The 12,187-nt window shown below is 44.2% G+C and overlaps 1 protein-coding gene across 2 annotated transcripts in view; it reads right to left on the bottom strand.

Annotated features, from left to right (window-relative positions):
• The window catches only part of LRRC8C (leucine rich repeat containing 8 VRAC subunit C), a 97,983-nt gene extending 91,091 nt beyond the window's left edge, over positions 1-6,892 (bottom strand). The window contains exon 1 of one of the 2 annotated variants that reach the window (XM_086391075.1): positions 6,569-6,892. The gene's annotated coding sequence lies outside the window, so the exon portion shown is untranslated. The remainder of the gene's footprint in view (positions 1-6,568) is intronic. The other variant, XM_086391078.1, reaches the window with a different exon arrangement.
• Between the last annotated feature and the right edge of the window lie 5,295 nt (positions 6,893-12,187).

The following is a 12,187-nucleotide window of genomic DNA, read 5'->3' as shown; positions in this document are numbered from 1 at the left end:
ACCACCCTTATGGCAGAAAGTGAAGAGGAACTAAAGAGCCTCTTGATGAAAGTGAAAGAGGAGAGTGAAAACGTTGGCTTAAAACTCAACATTCAGAAAACTAAGATCATGGCATCCAGTCTCATCACTTCATGGCAAATAGGTGGGGGAAACAGTGGAAACAGTGGCTGACTTTATTTTTCTGGGCTCCAAAATCACTGCAGATGGTGACTGCAGCCATGAAATTAAAAGACACTTACTCCTTGGAAGGAAAGTTATGACCAACCTAGACAACATATTAAAAAGCAGAGACATCACTTTGTCAACAAATGCCCATCTAGTCAAGGCTATGGTTTTCCCAGTAGTCATGTATGGATGTGAGAGCTGAACTATAAAGAAAGCTGAGCGCTGAAGAATTGATGCTTTTGAACTGCAGTGTTGGAGAAGACTCTTCAGAGTCCCTTGGACTGCAAGGAGATCCAACCAGTCCATCCCACAGGAGATCAGTCCTGGGTGTTCATTGGAAGGACTGATGTTGAAGCTGAAACTCCAATACTTTGGCCACCTGATGAGAAGTGGTGACTCTTTTGCAAAGACCCTGATGCTGGGAAAGATTGAGGGCAGGAGGAGAAGGGGACGACAGAGGATGAGATAGTTGGATGGCATCACCGACTCACTGGACATGAGTTTGGGTAAATTCAGGGAGTAGGTGATGGACAGGGAGGCCTGGTGTGCTGTGGTTCATGGGGTCGCAAAGAGTTGGACATGACTGAGCAACTGGTCTGTTCTCTCATGAAAGTCAATTTGATTGTATCCTCCATACTGTGCCATGATTAGTCCTATTTTCAACCAAATGGTTTGAAATCCTCCTTGCTTATTATCTTAACCTTCTCTCTAAGGCAGGTACAGGTATACCTGTTTTTTGAAAGTTCCCTTTACATCACTTCAGTTTTACGAAAGACCTATAGTGGTGCCTGTTTTGACTAACTGAAAGAAATCCAAAAAGGATTTTTGCACTTATGGAAAAGAGAGGTAAAAAGCAAAAATAGTGTTCAGCATTGGTTTTGCAGTAAGGAGAAATACAGAGGCAGGGAACACCCAGGGCAGCAGCGACAGTGGCACCGCCAAGCTCCTCCCCCAGGAACTACACTCAGCATCTCCACATCAAGCCCCATAACTTTGAACAGTACCTGTGAGCATCTGCGCTTTATCTCCATGTATTCTGTGCATGGGTTAGTAAGATGTGTCCTAGGATAACTGTTCCTTCCCTTTATGCTATTTCAGCTTACATAAATTTTCAGAGGAACTCTGCTTGCAGATAATGGGGGAAACCTGCATTTCTTTCCCGTAGGTAAATTATAATCCTAGTTAAAGAAATCATCGGGGTCATTACCCCATCTAAAATGCCAAACTACTCAAATACTGTTGATGTACTCAATATATTTACAACCTAATGAGGTTACTATACCACCACAGAAGCAATTGATCAATAAAACATAGCTATCTTACCTGGTACCTAATGGCCAAGGCTTTGAAGAACTGTGGCCTTCCAGTAAATGTAATGCCAGTTAAAGGAGTGAAGGAGGCTGGGATGAACAAGTCTCAGAATAAAGCGGAAGGTGCCACTACTCATGTAACAGAGACAAATAACTTGGGTGTGTTTCCTAATTATTGTGAGGATCTCTCTCTGAATATCTGACTCATCTTTCATTCAGGAAATTGAAACCATGAGTGCCGGAGAATTGATGCTTTTGAACTGTGGTGTTAGAGAAGACTCTTGAGAGTCCCTTGGATGGCAAGGAGATACAACTAGTCAATCCTAAAGGAGATCAGTCCTGGGTGTTCATTGGAAGGACTGATGCTGAAGCTGAAACTCCAGTACTTTGGCCACCTCATGTGAAGAGTTGACTCATTGGAAAAGACTCTGATGCTGGGAGGGATTGGGGGCAGGAGGAGAAGGGGATGAGAGAGGATGAGACGGCTGGATGGGATCACCGACTCGATGGACAAGAATTGGGGTAAACTCAGGGAGTTGGTGATGGAAAGGGAGGCCTGATAGAAAGGCAGGCCTGGTGTGCTGCGATTCATGGGTCGAAAAGAGTCAGACACAACTGAGCGACTGAACTGAACTGATGTTTTATTTGAAGCAAAGCATATAAAGAAATAGAAAAATGGCCTTGTCTTAAAGAGTTTACAGTTTTTTGTAGGATGTTACCTAGACAAATAACCTTAAAAAATGTAAAAATCATTAGGGGGGGATATGTTATCTGAATTATAAATGAACTGACAAATGATTAAAAATGGAAGGTCCATGGCTTACATAGGAGTTGGACCTTGAAGTAGATGCAGAACATTAGCTGGTAGAGACTCAGTGAAGGGTGAGGTATGTGGTAGGGAGATACTAGGATTGCCATGGTGCTCTGAGTGATAAGCAAGGCTGAGATATCAGGAGAGGCAGAAAACAGGATAGTGCATTTGCCAAGATATACAAATTCCATCCCATTGAAAGATGGCTATTAATATTCTAAAAAATGTGCAGAGTAGGACAAAGGAAAAACTACATAAGGTGAGTAAGTGTATATAAGTCAAGACTACAAAAACAAGGATGTGATTCAAAAGTTAAAGATGCTAAAAAGCAGATAAGGCCTTCATATAAAAGAGTGAATCAATGACAGTGCTGACTAAATGCTATATGCATGTAAAATATACAAATGTAAAATTAAGCAGAAATTTCAATCAGTGGTAGACTACAGTAATTCTTACCATTTATTAAGCACCTACTAGGTGACAGGACCACATTTTGTCCCATTGTGCTAAGTCGCTTCCGTTGTGCCTGACTCTGTGATCCTATGGACTGTAGCCCACCAGACTCTTCAGTCCATGGGATTCTCCAGGTAAGAATATAAGAGTGGGTGGCCATGCCCTCCTCCAGGGGATCTTCCTGACCCAGGGATCAAACTCACTTCTCTTACGTCTCCTGCATTGGCAGGCAGATTCTTTACCACTGGTGCCATCAGGGAAGCCCTTTGTCCCATTACTTCATGGCAAATAGAAGGGGAAAAAGTAGAAGCAATGACAGATTTTATTTTCTTGGGCTCCAAAATTACTGCGAATGGTGACTGCAGCCAGGAAATTAAAGGACGCTTGCTCCTTGGAAGGAAAGCTATGACAAATGTAGACAGTGTATTAACAAGTTAAGACATCACTTTGCCAATAAAGGTCCATATACTCAAAGCTATGGTTTTTCCATTAGTAATGTACGGATGTGAGAGTTAAACCATAAAGAAGGCTGAGCGTCAAAGAATTGATTCTTTCAAACTATGGTGCTGGAGAAGACTCTTGAGTCTCTTAGACAGCAAAGAGATCAAACCAGTCAATTCTAAAGGAAACCAACCCTGAATATTCATTGGAAAGACTGCTGCTTAAGCTGAAGATCCACTACTTTGGACACCTGCTGCAAAGAGCTGACTCATTGGAAAAGACCCTGATGCTGGGAGGGATTGAGGGCAGGAGAAGGGGGTGGCAGAGAATGAGATGGTTGGATGGCATTACTGACTCAACGGACATGAGTTTCCACAAACTCCAGGAGATAGTGAAGGACAGGGAAGCCTGGTGTACTGTGTCCATGGGATGGCAAAGAGTCGGACACAATATAGTGACTGAACACACAACACACAGGTTTCAGAAGCTGTCCTTTGTAAGCACTGTTACATTGAATGCACACAATGATCCAGCTAGGTAGGCTTTACTTATAAGCCCATTACACACCAAGAAACTGTGGCTCAGAGAAGCTCAATAATGTGAATTAGTTGGCACTTGTTCTATGCAGTAGAGCCAGAACCTGTACCAGCTTTTCCTATCTTGAGGCCATGCCGTTTACCCCATACCAGTCTACAATGATTTATATTTTAAGAGACATTAAGTGAATTAATGATACCTGCATTAGGATACCTGTCACCTCGTTGGTTACAATATGCTTTCATGAGTGTTCTGGGCCTAGAGACATAGCCAGCACTCCAGGGATTAAGTATAAAGTATTTGGGAGTGTGTTGCAACTCATGAGGGCATCATTATCATGTGAATGAGAATAGCTGATGAGCCAGAGTGAAATGTTCATTAGGTTAAGCTCTAAATCATTTAATAGACAGCAGTGGCAAGAAGAGGGGTTTGGGAAACAGATGGCCCTGATTCCAAATGTGAATTCTGCTATATACCAGAAAACCCTGAACAGGTGACCTGACTTCCTTAATCCCCCATTTCCTCATACAGTCCTTATGGTAAGTTAACAATAAATTTATTTAGGAAAAAAAAAGGCAGCTTTGAATAACAAAAAAGTAAATCATTAAGACTAGAGGATTTGGATATATGTATTTGTGTAATAGATTCATTTTGCTGTACACCTGAAACTAAAACAATACTGTAAATCAATTATACCCCAATATAAATTAAAAAAAAAGAAAAGACAACTAGAGGCTTGGCTTCATTCAGGCATTAACTTAGCTGTACGGTCTTGGATAAGTCACACACTCTGAGCCTCTCTCTTCTGTAATGTGTGAATGGCCATCTGCCTTAAGGTTTTGTTGTCAGATTTTGAGATCATGCATGTCAGGCATCTAGTTCAGCCTGTGTTACAGTAATGCTTCATACTAGATTATTAACACCACACTTGGCAAAATAAGTGCGTATTTCCACTCTATTTCTTTTTTAAACTTGGGTTTTACTATGAAGTTATGGGTGACTACAACTTAAGTACAGACTATTAAGAATCATTAACAAATTGGTAAAAATTAGATACTTTTTACACTAAAAGCATTCCCTTCTCAAAACACATTTCCTTAAGTGCCTAGTTCATCTGAGAAATAAGAGATTAGTACCATTAACAAAGGCTTTGATCATTTTATTACTAAGAAAGTTGTTAAACATGCTTGCTATCTCTGATACTGCTGGTGGGTGAGTGGGCCTTATCTGTGGTCAAATCTGTTATGTGAACCATGAAAAGCATCCATCCTTGCAAAGCTGCTCCCCACCTCTGCCTCAAAAGCAAACAAACAACCTGACCTAAAGAGAGTATTTGATGACTCCAAAGTAAAGCCAGTCTGGGTCAGGTCCATGGTCTTCCCTATCTAAGCAAATCACAAGAAGGCAAATATCACAGATTGGAGCTGTAGACACTTAATCTGTTACCCATGTCCACAGGTTTATGAATCTGAGCAAATTTTGTAAAGTATGGCTTACCTTTGGGGTTTACACAAATCATTTAAAAATAGAATGTAAAGAAAAATAAAAACTATAAAGCTGATGGCTGAGGTGATGGTACCCTACTGTGCGAAGAGAGTTAAGACCAGTTGCCTTCATCTCTCATCTGGACGGCATTTTAATAACTTGTCCATGAAGAAGCCTCCAGTATGCCTTAGGAAACCACTATATACCTGTCCGGAAATGTGACCGTTGGTTAAGGCTACATTTTTTACACGACTGAGAGCTTGTAAGAAATGTGTGACTAAAATAAGCCTTGCCATTTCCTTTACCTGTTCCTCCCCCATAAATCTGCATGAAATAGTCATTCAGATCTCCCTCTGCCCAACGTTGCTGGCACTCACACACAGTTTGATGGGTGCTTATTTTTACTTTAAGGTAGATAGGGACTTGAAAGTGTTTCCTAACCGGTTTGCTGGGAGTTTAAAATGCTTAAAAAGAATTCGAAAGTGAAGTTTAGCCTTAACTCTTTGAAATATCTGTCTGGGATGTGGGCTAGGTGTCCGTGGCATCCAAAGCTAGGTAAAGAGCAAGGTTTTGAAGGTACTAAAATCCGATGTATACCGTGGGTGGGGGAGGGAAGAACTGGCAGAGGGAGAGAAGAAAGGAATTAGCTTCTACAGAGCACATCCTAAGGTTCCTGAGTCGCTAACTCCATCCCTAGCCGTGTCGTCGCTGAGAACCAGCTGGAAAGGGAAAGACCAGCGAGCCTGGGTTTGTGTCGAAAGCATTGGTCTTGGTCTCAGTCGCCGGCCTAGACACCTGGTTTCTGGGGCCCGCGAGATCCAGCGAAACCCTCTCTCCCCTCGGGTCCTGCTGGGGAGCAGGCATCGCGCTCTCGTTCCCTTCGGAGACCTAATTCCTCTCTCTCCCCAAAGTGCTAACTTCAGGGGCTCGGGGGTGGTGAGGAAGAGCAGACCAGTAGGTAAAGACCCTGAGGTCTCAGGGAGGTTTAAGGTTGAAAAGAACGACGATCTCCCCCTGCGTGGCCCCGTTTTCTCCTGGTCCCCCAGCCCCATCCCCCCAAGTCCGCAGAACCTGCCGCGCTGCGCTTGGCGCCAGGCTGGGGTCTCTCACCCGACGCTGGGCTGGCGCGGAATGGGTGGGGTAAGGATTGGCGGGTCCCCGAGCTCCGGCAGCGGATGGCTCCAGGGACCACACGCCGGGCAGGAGCCCACAGTCCGCCCGCCCGAGAGCGGGGGGAAGGCAGGGACGCGAACGAGGCGGGGCGAATCGTGGCTCCAGCACACCTAGAGGACCGAGCCGGCGGTCCTCGGCGGGCCGTCCCTCTCCATCGCATCCCATCCCATCCCTCGGCGGTCCCCGCCCTTACCTCTGGGCGCGAGGGTGCCGGCTGCGAACGGTGCTGGGGAGCGGCGAGCCGTCTCCCGGCTGGGCTCAGCGGCAGCCAGCGGCAGCGGGGTCGCCCGCCGGGCGGCTGCTCATGGCTCGTCGCGCCCCGAAGCACTGCGGCCGCGGCCACGGCGGCGCCTTCCTCCTAGTCCTCTTCGCGGGCTCCGAGCCGGGACGCAGCTAACGCCCCAGCCCCGCAGCCCTCCTCCCCTCCGCCTCCCCGGCCGCGGACGGAGCCGCCTCCAGCGCCGCCCCGCGAGCAGCAGGGCCAGCGGCAGCCAGCGCCGCCCAGCGCCCGGCCCCGGGGTCGCCGCGCCGCCCGCCGGTCGGCTCCGCGGTGCCAGCCCGCTGTGACGCAGGCCGCCGGGCCCGGGAACTTCCTCCCCGCGGAGACCACCCCGCGCCCGGGCCGGCCGCCGAGGACTTCCTTCAGGGCGCCCACGAAGATCTCCCGCCGCTTGCCGGTGGAGCCACTCCGGCCTCTGGAACGCCCACCTGGCGGGCAGTGCTTGAGGAATGGACCGGGGCCACTACCTTCCCCATCCCTAACCCGAGGCTTCCCTGCGCTGGGCGGCCGCGCTACAGTCGCGGCTCCACCCCGGGGTAAGTTGGAGGGGAGCCGCTATCACTAAAAATAGCCCTTCTGGGCACTCCTCGGAAGGACTTGGGAGGATGGAGATAATCCTTCCTCATCCTGCTCCCCTCACAGATGAGCAGAAGGGTGGGAGGGGGTGGTGGGACACACAGAGAGACAGAGAACAAAGGCAAAAACCAGCTTTCCTAGACCAAAAAGCCCAGGAGCCGTTCCCTTGACACCTGAGCTTGCTGTCCGCTAGCAACCTCCTTGTTCCCGCATCCTGACAACCTGGCGCCAGGTTCTGGGGGACTGAAATCGAATGCTCCGCCTGCGATTTCCTACTGTGCATGGTGTTGATCTTTCTTGTCAAAACCACCTGTTGTTTAAAGAGTATGGGGGAAGGGGTTTCTTTCTCCCCCCGACCCCCGTCTTAAATCGACCTAAACCACGCTTTTCTTCTCCATCTTTCCCTACCCAATTTCAGGATGAAAAGCGAACTCTGCCTTATTGAAAGCTGAGTCACCTGTATAGAAAATCTCCCCAGTGGAAAAATGTACAGACAAGATTACTAAGTATTTATAAGATCTTCTGGAACGCCTTACCAGTATGAGTTTTTCTAAGAGCACCAACAATTAAACTATTGCTTTGTCTTGGCATTCAGGAATAGAGGGATTTATGCCAACAGAGCAATTCATAGACAGCTAATCTTTTTTTGGTAGTTGGTTTGTTCTTACACCCCAAAACTTAAGAAAGCAGGCCTCTCTCCTTTTACCCTATTTTAATCTCCAAGTCAAAATTAAAATTTGTCAAAAAGTTGATTTCTTAGTCTTAACTGATTTTTCCATGCTCCTCTGGCAAATTCCTACACTTTTTCCAATTCCAGTACTGTTGTTGGGTGTCTTTCACAGAAGAAAACCGTCAACCCTCTTAGTCTTTAGGAAATGACCCTAACACTAGCCTTAATTAACCCAGAGAACAACACTTAATTCTAAAGTGGGGCCTTCCTCCTAGATAGCAGGTGGGAAAATTCCTGGAAGTTTCCTAGAGAAAAGACAAAGACTGACTAGAAATTTGCTAAAAAAAATAAAATAAAATAAAATAAAAATTTGAGTATCTGGCAGGCCACCAGGTACTAGCTGAGTTAACTAGTTAACTCGGTTAAGTTAAATACCTTACCTGGATTTAAACAGCGACATGAGCACTAAGGGCACAAATATCCTGCGGAGGGCTTTGTTCTCCAGAGGCTTTCTGCCTGCACCTCTATCCTCCTTGTGCCACTAGTACCCTAAACTCAAGCTTAGTCCTCCCTAAAACGCTGCCTCACTGCCCAGTGTCAAGGAATCACAATGCTGGACTTTGGACTGAGGTGAACCCGGAAGAAATCCCTGCTTTTCCTGTGTAAATGTAAGGAAATTACTGTTACTTCCCCCCACCCCATCAACAATGTAAGTATAGTACTATAGGGTGCTGTGAGAATTAAATAACACACTTAAATCACCAAGAACAGGGCCAAACACTTTATAAGTACTTAGTAAATGGTAGCTGTGGTATTTACTACAATTCATTGCTCAGACAGTAAAGAATTCACCTGCAATGCAGGAGACATGGGTTCAATCCCTGGGTTGGGAAGTTTCCCTAGAGGAGGACATGGCAACCCACTCCAGTATTTTCGCCTGGAGAATCCCCATGGACAGAGGAGCCTGGTGGGCTACAATCCATGGGGTCACAAAGAGTGAGCGACTTGCACTATTGCTCAGAGAACAAAACGACCAGAAACAGCAATGAAGCTTGCAGATGGATTTGAGTCCCTGCAAGTTAAGTCCCTCCCTGCTCTACCCCATTAATTGCAATACCTTTGGCTACTCTGTGCCTGCTTTCTAGTAGGATCAGCTGGACAGTTCTGTGTATAGTCAGGTGATTCCCATGCACCCTGAGGTCTGAGAGGCGCTAGTCTGAAACTCACTATATTGTACTGCTTAGGTCTCCTTTTCTTATTTTACAGAACGTAAGCCTTAAGTCTATAGTCACCTCACTTCAGTCAACACACACACTTATCAAGCCCTCTGTAAAACACTAGGTCAATTAGCAATCAGCCAGCTTCTGTGATTGCTGAACCCTGAGGGTCTCAGAGAAGGATTAGGCTTATTCCCTGATTTCCAGGTGTTCACAGAGCATGGGAGAGGGAATCTGGCATGCACTTGACTCAGTATAAACCATTTTGAACTAAATGTGGTTGAAGTTCAGAGAAAAGAGTGGGCCCTGTGGGCCAGGGCTACCATTTTGATCTTTCATTAAATATTCAGTTCTTTAGGCCAAAGTTTGGCCTTCCAGATGGGCTTCCAGGGTGAGTTCTGTATAGTTACAAGTTAACCATATACTGGTTGACAATAGGGAACAGAAGTAGATCTTTCTGGGCAACTCATGACCATAGTACAAAATTTGGAATGATGTAGTGTGTGCATGCTAAGTTGCTTCAATTGTGTTTGACTCTTTGTGACCCCATAGACTGTAGCCCACCAGGTTCCTCTGTCCATGGGATTCTCCAGGTGAGAATACTGGAGTGGGTTACTATTTCCTACTCCAGGGTATCTTTCCAACCCTGGGATCAAACTCATGTCTCATGTCTCCTGCATTGGCAGATGGAGTCTTTACCTCTAGTGCCCCCTGGGAAGCCTGGAATGATGTAGATCTGGGCTCAAATCCTGAATCTGCCATTCACCAGCTATGTGATTGTGAGTTTCTTAATTTTTGAATCCCATTTCCCATATCTTTATTGGGAGAATAATACCTTCTTTTTAAGGTTCCAGTGAAGCTTAGAAAGAATATATGCAATTGCTGTGGTAGATTGTATGGAAATGGTGATTATATTACATTATCTTGTTATTAGCTACAATAAAAAGCAGCCTGAGCGATCTCATTCCTTGAAAGCATGTTTCAAAAGTCACCTTCTCTGTAGAGCTCTGCAGGCTCCAGGCAAGCATAATTCTCTCTTCCTTGTGCTCCCATATAACTTATTTTTGAATCTCTGTTTCAGCGTCACATGCCACCATTAACGTTTTGCTTCTCTACTGTTTCTTTATTCAATTCTACATCATTACTAGCAGAGAGCCTGGCAATAAATTTTGAAAGAACAAGTTTAAAAATATTTCCATTTCCTGTACTTGTTCTGACTTTCAGTATAATTTGTATTAAACTGCAGTCTCTAAAACCTCAACCCTTTAGTTTATACTAAAATTATGTGTTATGTACATGTATCTGCTTAAACCTTGATTTTTCAATGCTGGGCTTATTCTTTAAGATCAACCTGCTATGCTTGTGTGTTTTGTATGGGATGTCAGTTGATCCTTCCCAGTAATAGTGAAAGTAAAATCTAAATTCTAAACCCAAACCACCAGCAGAACTTTACCCAGCATTCTCTGCCCACCCTTGCACATCTGCTCAGCAGACCTCTTGTGAGCTTTGTGGGAAGGATCCTGAACTAACAGGAAACTTGGTTGTTTTTAAGTTTCAGCTGTTAACATTGTTGCAACCATTAGCACTTTCTGAATTAATAGCTGGAAGACAAAACCCACCTTTAGCTACAGTTTTTAAATTCTTGACTGTATGCCAATAAAAGTGCTCAGACAAGAGAAACCTTCCCTAGAAAATGTCCTGTGAGCAGGAAGTTGCCCAAGAGGTAATGTGGTCAAATGTGCTCTTGATCCTAAAATGGCAGTAGAATTGTGCCAGAGGTGAGGGTAGTGTTGCTAAGAACTTAAAATAGGATTCTAGAAAAGTTTGGGTCAAATTCTTCTAAAATCGTAATTTACACATCTTCCTCAAAACACATGCATGTGTGTGTATATACAAACACAATAGGTCCCACTAACTTGTGAGATATTCTTTGGAAATACTGGTGAATAAACACAAAGTACATGCTAATGTGCTAAGTACTAGCTTTATATTAATATTTTTATGTATTGTATCATTTAGTTACTGTCCCCAGCTAGTAGGCAGTGTTATTTTCTCTTACTGATAGAGAGGCAGATTGTAATCAAGTAACTAGCCAAAGGCCGCATATTAACTAGCCAAAGGCCATATGACCAACGAGTGGAAGAGTTAGGATCTGGATCCAGGTGAGTCTAATTTGAGAGTTCTCGGGCTTAACCACTGTTCAATCACATAGTAAAGGAATATGTATTTTTAAATTGACTCCATCAAGTATCTTCAGTAAGGTTTATGATGTACTTTTCCAGTACTTTTTGAAATTGCATTAATTTGTGCTTTTCCCAGTAGCATACTCATATCCCAAATGTGCCTTCCTGGGATGATTTTACAGCTTGCTTTTTAATTGAGAAGCGTTTTATGATTGAAAGCAAACTTAATGAAAGAGCATGAAGTGTCTGTGGTTCTGAGCTTAGGCAATATGAAATATACCAGGCAGCCTCATTCTTGGAATTTTTATTTTTATATAGACCAATGATAAATAGCTTTCACACGATGACATGTAGTATAGGTTTTAAGTAAAGATAAGTTTGATAGTCTCAGGAGTGACTTTTTTTTGTATCCAAATGTAACTGCTATAACTGCACTACTAAATAATATTTGCTTGCTACTACTTTTTAGTCATATACATACAGCCACTGATCTAAGAACTTTACCTGTATTAACTCATTAATTAAATCTACAAATGACTGGCTGTAGCCGTGAAATAAATTATTCTAAAGATAATGAAACACTGTTAAGAGGGTTAGAACTTTCTTCTTTATTAAACAAACTACATTAGGCTTTACCTCCTAAGGAAGGTAACTCATTATTTTTCCCTGGGCTAAACATTTTTAGCTTTTTCTTTTCACCATATCATATTATGCATGTAGAATGTACCCTAGAACATCTCAGATCACACTTTAACATCAACTTGCTTCAAATTTCAGTGACATCAGCCCTGACAAAGCACCTGATTTCAGGCCTGAAGAATTGCTTCTTTACTCTGAGTAAAATGCTGTTCTTCTCTGTCTCTCTGAGGCATGAATATCCATGGCT

Source organism: Bos grunniens, chromosome 3 (assembly GCF_055505025.1).
Source record: "Bos grunniens cultivar Pamir isolate PY7600 chromosome 3, Bosgru_T2T1.0, whole genome shotgun sequence".
In the NCBI taxonomy this organism is placed as follows: Eukaryota; Metazoa; Chordata; class Mammalia; order Artiodactyla; family Bovidae; genus Bos; species Bos grunniens.
The sequence above is the reverse complement of the archived record's forward strand: the minus strand, read 5'-3'. Positions and strand labels throughout refer to the sequence as shown.